Here is a 10,857-nt window from a genome sequence, read left to right on the forward strand (position 1 = left end):
GTAAGCAACAGTTGCCATTAATATTTCATTGTGGATTTCTTTCAGGGAGAAAGGGGATATCAGTGTTAGTGACGAATGAAAGAGAAAAATAGGCCATGGCTGTGTTTATATTCACTGTTCTGCAACAGCTTGCATGTTTAAGGAAGGTCTGCATACAGTTCTCAATACACAAAAACTTCAGCTGACTATACATACGAGTTATATTTTTAAGACTCAAACATAAGAAGAAAATTTAGCTCAAAAAAATACTGCCTATAGCTTCAGGTATGGGTAAAATCTTCTCTGGAGTTAATTTCTTAGGACCCAGGTCTTGTTTCAGTAAATGGTAATTGAGGCACTAGGAGCCAGATCTTAGCACAGAAACTTAAGTATGATACACAAAATTTAGCCCACATTGTCTAAAAAATGGCACGAAAAGGCATACACTTGAAATTTATACAAGATTTTTTGTATTGACCCCAGCTGCTTGACCAGAGAACAGAAGAAGAGGAGCAATTTAATACATTTCACTACTTGTCTTACTGTAAACATTTTGTGATAATTTTTCACATTATATACTTTTTCATACAATTTCCTTTTATAGATGTTTTATATAATCAGAAATTATAAGAGGTTTTTGGCATAAGATATGTTCTAGCTAGATATGCACAATTTCTGTCATTTGAAGGCTTTGAATGAAGCTTCTGAATATTTCTCAAATTGAGTGGAAATAAAAGACCTAGAAAATGCACACAGAAACTGTGGCAGTGCTGCAGTATGTTCAGAAGGTACCATGGGATAGCTGTTAGTCTACATTATGCTTTGTTATGGGTTATTAATGTAAGAAAGATGCCAGAAGAACCTGAGGGAGAAACTGTGGGCAACAGGATGCATACCTGGAAATAGCAATCATACCTTGGGTAAAGGTAATTGAGGCAATTGTGAAGACTTCTGGTATTTAAAATCCCAATCACAGCAAGTCATGCTTAATCAGACAGCCAAAGGCAGAGGATGATAAAACTTCATATTTAGTCACTTGAATTAGCCCGTATCAAAGAACAACACAGTTTCAAGGTTCTTCTTTAAGCACTGCAAGTCAGTTGAAACAATCTACTATTAAAAAAAATAAAATTGAACAATTCCTTATGCCATGCATTTATTTGTAGTCACACAGTGTATGCTGCTGAGAAGAAATTACCCTTTCAAAGAAGAAATTACTACTTTCATATCCCTGTCCAAGATTAATTCTGTCACGGCTCTGACTCTTAATCCTTGTATTTTGGTTTACAATTTTTGTGCATTTAACTTCCCCTATGACAACTACAAAATGTGTTTTCTGGAGGAAATTCGTAAAACTGGTTTTCAGGTTAAGGGCCAGTGATTCAAATTCAACAGATTTTATCTAATAGATGTTCTGGAAGCAGTAGAATTAATTTAAAATGCCTGAAATCCTTGCCAAGAAGCTTTAATTGGTGAATAAGCATCTTCTACTTCAGAATGACAGTTATGTAAGAGTAGGGTTCTGGCACAGTATTCAAAGAGATTTATTTCTTGCCTTTGCTTGTTTACATCCATGAGCAGAAAGACACCCATGCTTGAGGGACAAAACTGGATACTGTTTTAATATTATCTCAGAAGTTAGTGGAAAACTTTTCAGATAGAATTGCAGTAGTCAGCTCACTTGAGTAACTTTATACAGTTTGTGTGTATGGGAGGAAAAAGCAGTGTGTGTTCATGCCAGACAGTTCTGGCTTCATTATGAGCCCTGTTCTTGGTTACTTCTCACCTATCAGAATAATTCTACAAAGTTTATCAGGAACTCTGTCAGACCCCTCTTACACACCCAAGTGTGGGTGTGCAGGGTAGGTCAGGAGTGCCACTTCTCATCTTCAAAGGTGCCAGAGAAATCACCTGTCAGCAAACCTCAGGGATACAATCATCCTTCTGCAATGGAGCAGTGGCACATCAGCCCATAGAGAAATACAGCACTCATCCTACTAAGAGCACTCAGGCAGTACTGAAGCACTAATGTTAAAGAAAATAACTTGTTTTTCAAATATAAATGTAATCTTAAGGTTTAAATAGCCCCTTTGCTTAAGAAATGTCTTTGAGTAGCTGAAGTATATGGAAGAAGATATTGATAAAGTGAATGGCACTTTGATACAGAGTCATTGGCTAATTCTGCCTATGATGCTGCACCAAATTTGCCACAATGCAGCAAGTATTTAAGTCTACACATGTCTGTGGTGAAGTACAGAGGGCTCCAGGGACTTTTTGAAACTTCTTAATGGAAAAATCTTTAGCTATCTCATTTTAACTAAACCCCAAGCCTAAATTATGTACTTAACCTGCAAATGTTACTTCCATCAGAGTACTGTGCAGTCTTTTGGAAGAGCAGAAATGCATCATCCAAGTCAGGAATCACATCACTGCAGCATTAAAAATGTGTTTTGTGTTTAAATCAGTGAAAATCCTGGGCTGGTTTCACTGAAAGCATAACCCAAAATGAACACAATTGTCTTTGCTTCATCCCACTAAAACTAATGGATGAATCCACCTGCAATGCTTTGGCACCCCCCAAAGGTACTTGGCTGAATCCTTGATCTGTGAAACACTATATAAAAATACCAAACCAATGGAAAGCAATTTTCTAAGTAAAAGGAACACATAGCCTGACAGCTATACAGTAATTACACTGAAAGCATTTAAAGAATCCTCCTTTAATCTGATTTTAGTAGAAATTAGGCCTTACTCATTTTCTATTTGCACCAAAATTAGCAGGGTTGATTCTCATGGATAACAAAGACATTCCCCAGGAGTTTGGAATCTGTTCTGTCCAGCCTCAGAAGCTATTACTCTCTGGCATTCAGACAAACAAAGAAAGAATGAATGAACTAGAGCAAAAAGCTGCATATCATAATACAATTTGTTACGATTCCATCTGACCCCTCAATAAAGAGGATTTGTATCAAACCCTGGCATATATTCAGTCTCTAAAATCTGGGCCACATGGTGGTACATGTTCAAGACAAGAACCTGGGTTTCCAGCTTCCTAAAGGCTGTTCTGCAACTACTCAATTGTTTCCAGAAAATCTTTTAACCCTAAATTACTTTAAAAAATACCCATAACTTTTAAGTCATCTGTCAGATACCACAATTCAGATAATTCACCAACCTTTTGAAGTGTAATCACATGTTTCAATCACTGTACTTCTTTTCCTTCTTTCTTTTCTAAAATAAACATATAGGTTAGGCAGGCTCAAATAACTGTGCTAGGTTATTTCACCCCTAGCATTTTTGTGAGCTAGCCCAAGACATTTAGGGTAAAAAGAGATTTTTACAACATTGAACTCATTAGAAACCATTAGTTCATCAGTCAAGAACAAATGTTGATTTAAGCTCTCAACTAAGCACACACATGGAGATTAGAGAGTACTCATAGAGCTTGACTAGCACCTTTGCAAATACAGGACTTCAAACTTAATACATTGCTTGCCTAATGACAAAAGGCAGACAGATGTGATGACAGAGGCAGAGCTTATATTGAAAGCCTTTTTTTTTTTTTTTTTTTAAATCCATTCTTAAACTCCTGCATCCTTCTGTGATCATTAAGCACTGGGAATGAATGTTTTGGGCTGCTGCTGTAAATGAGGATTTTAAAAGATCTGATGCTGATATTTTTACTAGCTTTAAAAGCACTTAAATGACTAGATAATTCAATAGCAGTCTACTACTAACCCTTAGAGGTACAGAAGTCAGAATTCTTGACCAAAATTTGAGAACTAATTTGTGTACTTTTTCTTTTGAAAGAACTCGTATGGTGGTTTATTTCCTTTCCTCTCTAGCAGGTAGAAGCCTGTATTTCCATTTTCTAGACACACAGCTCAGCAGGGGCAAGCGAATCACAATCAATGTTCTTTTAAGTACTCTCATCCAGCCTTATTTTTAATACTTTTGGAAGAAAAGAAAATATTTGCAAAGCAGTATTAAACATGTATGAATTGACAAAGAATACAGATCAATAGTTGGTGAAGTACAAAGGGTGCCAGAAGCAGAGTGGAAGAACTTTTAAGCTACTTACATGTTTAACTAGGGTTTATGCAGTTCAATACAAAAGATGCAAATTCCCCTGTTATATCTTTTGAAGAAATCTCTTTTGTAGATTTCAAAGAAAGGAAAAGTTGGGATGTTTCTACAATAAAGTCACCCCTTGCCACAGATTATTTATACATATAGTTCATAACACTACTACTGAAGAGAAAGTGTTTCATCTCTGAAGTAGACAAAATGTTTCCTGATGGCCGGGGTCCAAAATAACACAGGATGGAGCAGAACTTGCAACCACATCCTCCTATTCTTGTAATATTCATATTTACTCAGCAAGTTTTTCAGGAACAAGATAATGTTGGGGTCCAACAAGGACACCAACAATACTTTTTGCTAAATACTAATCCATTTTTTCAGTGTGAGGAAACAGACACATGCCCAGTATATAGCTCATTGTTACAATGAGCATAAAGATACATTTTTTGATGTGTTTTATTTTCAACTTCCAAAACTGTAAATATTGTCAGCACTATTCTACAGATGCCCACAAACACACATATTTAATTTCAGCACAACCATATGAAAACAGTGGACAAAAGGGTGCTTCATAGTGTGGAGAGCCTGGAAAGGCTGGGGAAATGACTTCCAGATGAGAAATGCACTTGCTGCTTTTTCACTGGAAGATGCAGGCTTCAGCACATTCCCCATGGAAGAGCAACAGGGAAGAACTAACAAATACCAGACAGGCAGGGGACTGGGGTGTGACAGCCACTTTGCCACAAACATCTCCACAGAGCACAAAAATGAAAGACCATAAACTTGGGTTTAAATCCTCCACTTTTCTATTTCCTGAAAAACACTCAGTGCACACACTCACCTGCATGCTTGCTCATGCTCACCCTCACCAGGGTGTATGAACACTGATGCATCTTCACCTTCACCCACACACCCATTTGCTCACACAGACTGATCCTGCCCTGCCTCCTGCCCATGCTCACATACACAGCTTATACCAACACAGATGTCTTAATTCTTAAGTAAGGTATTGTTCCTCTTTTGTCTTCTCTTCGCAACTTTTCTATGTTGCTTCAAGTCTGAAATTATCCCCATCTTCTACAAGTATTCACATTTTTCTACACCTTAAAAACAGTGACATCTCTTGGGGTTGTTTTGGTTTTGTTTTTTTTTTAAACCAGGCTTTTTCCCCTCAATTGTTCTTTCCCTCTGAATATATAATTGGTCTTGCCTTAGTTCTAACTAGAAGCATTTTGGAGGAGAGATCACTCTTGTTTCTCCAACCACATCTCCTTCTTTGTTTCTAAAGGGGTTTCAGTAAATGTGCATGTAAATATTCTTCCCCTATGAAATACAAACTGTGCATTTCATTTTTTAATCAGTTCAGAGATGACATTTTCAAGGAAATCTCCCTGCTCTGATCTCTAACCTGAAGTCTTGAGTCACAGGCTTGCTAATTTAGAAAAATATATCTTCTAAAATCTTACAGAAATGTAAACAAGTAATCAAAAGGAAGTAGGCATAGACTTTAACATGCTTAAATATTTTGCTGCCTCAGGGTCTAGATGTTACTATTTATATACAGCTATTTGATAATTTTTGTTTAGGAATTGCTGAATTTAAAAGCTGAATCTGATGAAGCATGTTTACTTTTATAAAGCAAGTCCATCTGGAACAGAATCTTCTTTGATCAGATTTATTACTACAATTTAATATTTTTGTTCTGCAGTAGTCACTTCATTAAGATTCAGGAAATAATTTTTTATATTGTAAAAACATTTGTTGCTCCTCAGCCTAGTATATTTTTTTCATTTCAGCTAATTACATGCAATGACCAGAAGTGGATCCACCAAGGCTCCAAACTGCAGGCTCTCCTAATGACAAACAGGTACATTTCCCACCCCGTGGCTGGGGTCCTGATGCCATATGTGCCCCAGGTAATGGGGCACAGCCCCAGAAAATCATGGATCATGGAGAACCCTACTCTGAGGTTCTCCACCTTTCAGTTAAAACAGGTTCCAGCCCAAAATGAAGCAGCCACATAGTGTTTGGGGAGTGAAAAGCAAGTAGCTTAACTAACTAGGCTATGGTACTTATCAGTTTGTGCTTGAGAGAGGGTGAAAACAATATTGAAATTGTCAAAGCAGTGACAGAAATCTTCTCCACTCCAAGCAGCAGGCCTTACAATAACATGGGATCTGTAAGAAGGAAAAAAAAAAATTATCATCTTTTAGCTGTTGGTTATTTGTTTCTAAAACTACAAAATCCTGTGCCTTGTTTTTTCCATCCACTAAGGGGTGAGATATCTTTAGTACAGAACAAATGCTACACTGTAAGAGCTTGTTCTTGTTTCATACACATCAGTTTAGTAATGATTCATACTTCTGACTTATGAAACAACAGGTTAGAAATATTCCCACCTCCCAGTCTGAAAGGGGTTCTTAAAAGTGACTGCAATTTTCAGGTCTGAATTTCAACATTTGCATTAAGCTCTGTCCAGTCTTTTGTTATAAACTTTGTTTCCTAGAAAGACTTGTGCTAGACAAAAGTAATATACAATGCTACTGCAATTCTACAACAGAAAGATATAACTTGCTTTAGTAAATTTGTCAAGGTTGTACATAAATCATTCCCAAATATCAGTTACTAAGGTAAGACTGGCTATGTATGAGTTAACAACACAAGATCTGGCAAACTATGAGAGTAATATTCTTGACTGTGTAAAAGACAGACTACACAATTAAAAACAAAACAACAAAACAAACAATTCTTCTACTGCCTTTTTAATCAGGATACTTGTCCCAGGGTTTAAATGTGAGGAAGTAATTTTGCTGGGAGAAAACCTAATCCTTTTCTAACAGGAGACAACGCCCACAAAATATGTAACTCTGGTAGACAACAATCTTCTGAAAGCCAGGATATGGCCATAACTGATAAGCTCATGAAACCAGTAACTACAACTGGATAAAGATTTTCTGACTGGTTACATATACAGAACTAAAAAGGGCAGTACTGACCAGGGAGGATGTGAGCTGTATTTGTACAAACTGTGAAAGATTCCAGGCAGAGAAGCCTGACAGAAAGAAAACCTATGTGCCATACACTAAATTAAGCAGAAAGGTCCCTGAAACAAACTGCCCTCTCAAGGAGACATAAGCCACAGCTTAATTCTCACAACCAGTGAATTAACTGCATTCTTGCCTGCCAATTTAATAAGAAGTCATCAGCTCTCCCACACTGGCTAAATTAGGCACTTAAACATGACACTCTTAACTTTACAATCACTATTTTATTTCCATTTCAGGTCTGTGGTTACGCCTAGTAACTCATTACTGTCAGGAAACACAGCAAACACAGCAGTCTCAGCTTTGTGGCCAGAAGGTACTTGCAGACTCCACAGGAAACCACAGGTTGTGTTAGTTCAGGATGAATTTTTCAAAACCAGCTTCACCAGTGTGATACGGGGAAAAAACCCTCTTCTCATTTCTAGGTACTTTTTCCTATCTCAAATGAAACAAGTTATGGCATGGCTTCTGTCACTTCTGCTCCTGACAAACCAACACACACCCCCACACTCCCAAACAAAAAGTACTGAAGCACCAGCCTTGAAGTTATCAGCTTACTCAGTGGTTAAAGCACAAACTAATACTCATAAGTCAACTTTTTTACCCTGAGATAATAACACTTGCTACTGCCAATGGCAAAAATAGCATCTGCCACTGTGCTTCCAAGAGCAGAAACTGAAGAGGGAGGTTTAGGAAGCCAGAGTTTGGGACTACTGCTTCATAGACATTTGACTCCTAACTCTTCATTGTGCTGATAGGAGTTTAAATATCAATTACCTTCCACAAAATAAAAATAACAGTGAAAAGCATCAAGGACATTGACACACAGGAGCCCTCTTGAAATCCTACTCATTTTTACTAAATGTACTAGAGCTGTATAACAAAATGGTAGCCACTGACTGTACTTTCTCCCTCTCTTGCCATGCTATGAGGAACACTGCATTAAGAACAGTGTTTCTCAATGTCAGATTTATGTAACTGCTTCTGCTGCAATGCTCAAGTCCTTAACAGTTTACAAACCTTGCAGTTTCCTGCATGTTGAAAGTGGAGTAATGTTTAAGAACAAATGTCTTCTGAAGCATCTAAAGCAGCAGTCAAAAAGCTTCAGAAGTTGTGTGGCTAAATCCAAGGGAGATGACCCCTAAAAACCAACACACAAACCCAAAGCAATTAAGGAAAAAAAATAATTAAAAAAAAGGCAAAACCCAGAAAAAGGAGAATAAATCCCAGTAAGCATGATGCCACCTTGTAACTTAGAAGGAAGAAAACAAACCTGCTTTAGAAATTTAGAAACAAAGCAGGAAATAACAGAACAAACCTTGTAATTGCATTAAAGTGAGTGCATTTTAGTCTCACATTATATACCAAGACAAATTTTCTTGCATTCAGATATATCAGGGATTCTCATGTACCAACCACTGTCAGCCCTGTTGCTTTACAGGCTGTCTGCAAAAACTGGCCATGGACATTTTTACCATTGTATATTTTAAGTCAGCCATTGAAGAGCTTGACATTGTGCCCAACTGAGGAAAACAATGTTGGATGTCCTCTACTACTGACAGCAGTAAGAGCACAGCTCCACACAGCTTTTCTCCTCTTGATGTCAACACTTCTTTAAAGAATTTCCATCTCTCCTCCATAATCCATAATCTTTTTCTTGTAGAAAAACAAAATTAAAATTTAAATAACTAAGTACCCAGCAGCAAATTGGCCGATCCTGCAGCCTTGCAAACACCTGCTCAAATGCAAAATGCAGCATGGCAGAGCAGCACGAGGTAGGCTATAGCCCTAAAATAAGCTGCAAAAGGTGTAAATGATCATATTCCCAGAAGGCCAACTGTGTCAGCCATGGCCAAACACTGCCCAGAGCACAATGGGTTTTGTTTTCTGCCCCAGCACATAGCATGTAGCCAGCTTCTGACAACATGCAGGTGAGAACACGGGATCTCTGCCACACAGGTAGAGCACAACCTCCCTGCCTGCCCTGAGTCACCCTGCAGAGCCTGAGAGATGCCAAAAGGTCTGGTTCCAACCCGCTCTCCTTGTGCAATGCTGGGGTTTGCCCTGACAAAATGCAGAGCTGCAACTTTACAGGTTCTTTTTGCACATACTTGTGGCATGTTTTCAAATAAGCTTTAAGAACCATTGTATGTTTGTTTCAACTGTTCTCATCAGAATAACTGTTTAGTTTTTAGCCAGAAGCTGTCTGTGACTACTGACATGTACATAGGAAGTTATGCTTTAAACTCCAGTTCTTCCAGGTCCCAAAAGTGAGAGTTAGTGTTAGCTGACCACAAAACCCTGTTTCTAAAGCAAAAAATGCCATGAAAGAATTATTTTATAGTATAGAACAGTATATCCTTAAGAGGTAAAGCTCAAGTAGTGTCAGCCCTATTAGTTCAGTAGCTTTCTATTACCACAGATGTTCTTATTACCACAGTTTACTTTCCCATCTTTCTTTCACATGCATAATCCAGAAGCTACAATTTCAGCCACCATTTAGGACTCCACTTCTCATTACAATTAAGCATTCAAAACCCAATGACAGTTTTGAATTTCAGTTTTGTAAATTTGTGCCTAGAATGCACAAATCCCTCGTTTTCTTTTTCTCTCATTTTTGTAACTACTGCAACAGTTTCTTAAATGAAACTTAAACGTAGAGAGCAGCTCTGGGGAGAACCTGGGAGGTCTAGTGGACAAGTTAACCATGAGTCAACAATGTGCCCTTGTGGCCAGGAAGTTCAATGCTATCCTGGCGAGCATCAGGGACAGTGTGGCCAACAGGTCGAGGGAGGTTTTTCTCCCCCTCTGCTCTGTACTGATGAGCCCAGCTCTGTGCCTCCTGTTCAAGAAAAAGAACTACTGGAGAAGAGCAGTGAAGGGCTACAAAAATGCACAGGGGGCTGGAGCCTCTCTGACGAGGAAAGGCTGAGAGAGCTGTGTCTGTTTTAACCTGGAGGAGCCTGAGGGGGGATTTATCCAAATGCTTATCAATACCTACGGGGCAGGTGCCAGGAGGACGGGACCCGATCCTTCTCGGTGCAGCAACAGGAGGAACGGGCACAAACTGCAGTACAGAAAGTTACCTCTGAACCTGAGGAGAAAGTTCCACTCAGAAGAGGCTGCCCGGAGAGGTGTTGGAGTCTCCTTCCCTGGAGATACCCAAAACCCGCCCAAGTGCGATTCTGTGCCCCCTCCTCTGGGTGAGCCTCGTTTATCATCTCCAGAGGACCTCCCAACCCCTAACATCTGCGAACACATTTTCGCTGGAGTGGCCAACAGGAGAGACAGGGATCCCACAGAGGACACGGGAAGGACGCGAGCAAACAACCAACACCTTCTGTCACCGAGCAGCGACATTTCGCCGCCGCCGCTGCTCCCCGCACCAAACGCACTCCCGGTAGAGAGGGGATACAGGGAAGAGAGACAGAGGGAACAAACACCTTCTCCTCCTGCAGCGCGGAGCAGCGGAGCCCGGTGAGGTGGGGAGGGCCCCTCACGCTGCGCAGGCCCCGGCCCGGCCCGGCCCGGCCCGGCCCGGCCCGGCCCTCCCAGGTACGCGCCCGCGTGACGCCAGAGCCGCGTGGCCGATCCCGCCCCCGCGGCGACCGCCACGTCCCTCCTCGGGCAGGCGGCGGGGGGCGGGCCCCGCCCTGGCGCAATCTCCCCTTTGCGTCCGGCCCTGCCCAATCAGAGCCCTCCGCGACGCCCCGGTGGGGGTCAGGCCCGGCCAATCCCCGCGCCTCAAGGG

The 10,857-nt window shown here is 40.2% G+C and overlaps 1 long non-coding RNA gene across 1 annotated transcript; it reads right to left on the reverse strand.

Moving 5' to 3' along the window:
* Positions 1–3,753: 3,753 nt before the first annotated feature.
* LOC139804781 (uncharacterized) lies at positions 3,754–10,637 on the reverse strand. The gene is made up of 3 exons (XR_011729531.1): positions 10,550–10,637; positions 8,127–8,247; positions 3,754–6,239 (listed from the first exon to the last, which is right to left on the reverse strand). It is a non-coding gene; the product is annotated as an uncharacterized lncRNA (long non-coding RNA).
* Positions 10,638–10,857: the final 220 nt, after the last annotated feature.

Source organism: Heliangelus exortis, chromosome 18 (assembly GCF_036169615.1).
Source record: "Heliangelus exortis chromosome 18, bHelExo1.hap1, whole genome shotgun sequence".
Classification (NCBI taxonomy): domain Eukaryota; kingdom Metazoa; phylum Chordata; class Aves; order Apodiformes; family Trochilidae; genus Heliangelus; species Heliangelus exortis.